This window comes from Peromyscus leucopus, chromosome 16_21 (assembly GCF_004664715.2).
Source record: "Peromyscus leucopus breed LL Stock chromosome 16_21, UCI_PerLeu_2.1, whole genome shotgun sequence".
Classification (NCBI taxonomy): domain Eukaryota; kingdom Metazoa; phylum Chordata; class Mammalia; order Rodentia; family Cricetidae; genus Peromyscus; species Peromyscus leucopus.
Window position 1 is genome coordinate 48161462 of NC_051084.1, and position 2718 is coordinate 48164179.

Below are 2718 nucleotides of genomic sequence, written 5' to 3' on the forward strand. Positions count from 1 at the left end.
ACACTCTACTAAAACTCTGGTAACCCAAATGTGTCTAGAATAAGATTTATTTGGCTGTGTTTATTATGACATTTTCCAAATATTTTGTGGGTGTTATTAACATTTCCTAGAATCATTAACATTTTCTTGGCACTAATGTTCTTCTGAAAATAATTTTCCCAGGGTTGATTCATTTGATTCATGATCTTTGCTCCTCTCTCACAGTCAGACTTGGAAGTCAAATCTTTGCTGAGAAGTTGAAGAGGAAAAAAAGGATGATAGAAGATAGATGGCTGGGGGCTGGAAACCCCCATTGTGTAGATTTGGATCATTAGGGTACCTCCACCTCATAGGTAGCAGGTGAATAGGAAAGGGGGTCCTGGAATGAGTTCCTCACAGTTTTATCAAGTGACAGCTTGGCCTAGGGGTTGAGGGTTCATTGTACAATAAAATCTGGAATTTATTACATGGGAAAGTCCAAAAGTCAATGTCAAATTGTCAAGTCAACAGGACCAAGAATCTCCTGGGAGACAAGCTCTCAGGCATGTCAATAAGGAGTTTCTAGATTGGGTTCATTGAGGTGGGAAGACCCACCTTTACTGATGCAATGTGACCAGCTGCCCCATCCTCCTGCCCTGACTTCCTGCTGCAATGGACTGCAGCTTCAAATAAACTTTTAATTTAAAAAAAAAATGCCACAGGAATAAGGATACCGACTAAGAGCAGATGTCTGTAAGTCAACATGAGGACTGAATGAACAGGGCAGCAGCAAGCATGAGCATCCCTTGAGCACTTCGTGGGCTTGCTCATTATACATGTTCACAAATTTTCCATTCATGAGACAAAACACCTGAGATAGGTGAGTTGACCAAGAGAAAAGGATGATTTCGGCTCACAGACATCTAGTTGCAAAGGATTTTATAGAGTGGGAGACTATAGAGCAGGTCCCACCCCTGCTCCCAAAGCACTCAAGGTGTCCAGCCTGGCCTCTTGTTTCTCATTGACTCCCTCTCAATCAGTAGCTAGACCCCACCCCCCTGCAAATCTTTCCTGGAAAATCACAAATAGCAGCAAAGGAAGCTGAGAATTTTATTGCTAGGCTGTATGTATCTACTCACCCCCATACCCATTCCCTACACCTAGCTGGAAGACTGGCGGGCATGCTTGAGAACCTGTGCATGTACTGTGCTCCTTTATCACCCTGTTATTAAATGTCACTCCATGCACTGGCAAACCCAGCTCATTAGAATTCTCCTCTGCAAAGTATACCTCAGGCCTTGAGGGTTGGGGGTGAGGGTTCTGCATGTGTAGCCCAAGATCTAGGTCTTCCAAAGTTCCCTTTTTGGAACTTGTTCTTATTAAGCTCCTTGGATGATCCATATCGTCCATTAGTTCCTTTGTGGATGGTGATTCTCTGGCCTCAAATAGACATACATGGTTAGTTACTGTTACCTTGGTGAAGTTGAAGACAGACTGCTAAGTGCTTACTTTCAGTGGTCCCTCATCCCCACCTCCTCAGTGAGGTGGCACACAGGTGCAGAGAGTCACAGCCTTTACCAATGATGTCATATGAATTGGTTAAAGAGCTTAGCCCTTTATCTCTGCTAGACCCATGCAAAGGGCAAAGTAGGGCAGGAGCCTTTTACAGAAGAATTGTGGGATTGGAAGAGAGAGGAAGAATCAAAGCTGGAAGAGCAGGCTAGAGGACTATGGGAACTAAAATGTTTTGCCTGGAGGGTTTCTTATTCTGCATTATGAACTATGGCAAGTGAATTGGGTCAAATCACCACAATGGGCACAGCAGATCCAAGCCACCTCCTACTCTGCACCACCTAAGGCATGCACTGACTGACTGGCCATGGATGATGATACCCTGTCCGAGTTGAATTTAACAGTGAAGCATCGGGAGATGCTACTGGAGAAGGCACAGAAGGACTCCAAGGCTAAGCAAGGCAAAGTAAAATGCCCTTCAGCAGAAAAATTGGGAGTGTGCCCCTGAGCGTGATGAAAATGCCATCCGCAAGAGGAATGCAGGTGTGAACTGGCTCCACATGGCATCTCCTGAGACTGAAGTGTCCTTCAAGGTGCATACAGCTCTGATGATGAATTCTAGAATGACCTAGAATATGGCATAGGTGACCCAAGTTCTCGACAAGTCCCTAAGTGTCAAGGATCCATGTAATGTATCCACACTTAGCAGCAAGGCAGTACCTGGACATGCTCACTTCTGTGATGGAGGGTTCTGTGAGCTCAGCCACCAGGCTGATCACACCTCAGGAACAGGTAGACAGCCCCACAGTGCAGTTTCCCAAAGAAGATTGCCAGAAGCCCTAGAACAGCTCAGCCAGCTCCCGGAGGGTGCCTCTGCTGGGGGTAAAAGCTGCATGAATGTCATGCCCCTTACTGTAGTGTGCTGTGTCAAAGTGGCCATCTTGAGGATTATTAGGCCCTCAGCAGATGCTACCTGCCCTGCCTTGAGATGGACTGGAGGCTTCCCCACCACCACCACTGATGTGAACGCCTTTCTCTGACCCTTTATAGCGGGCTACATTCCTGACTTTAGTCACTTTTATGACTGATTGTTAACAAATGGTTTCCAAGCTTGGCCTCATGTCCAGTATGCCAATTAAAGAGAAGGAACAGAAAAATGACAAAGCTCAAAGGAAGAATATGAAATCAATCTTACTGCTAAAGAGGAACAAGGAAGGCTGGCTAATGGCTCTAACTCTCTCTTTGAGA

The 2718-nt window shown here is 45.5% G+C and overlaps 1 pseudogene; it reads left to right on the forward strand.

Moving 5' to 3' along the window:
• The first annotated feature begins 1837 nt into the window (after positions 1-1837).
• Positions 1838-2510, forward strand: LOC114690575 (annotated as a pseudogene).
• Positions 2511-2718: the final 208 nt, after the last annotated feature.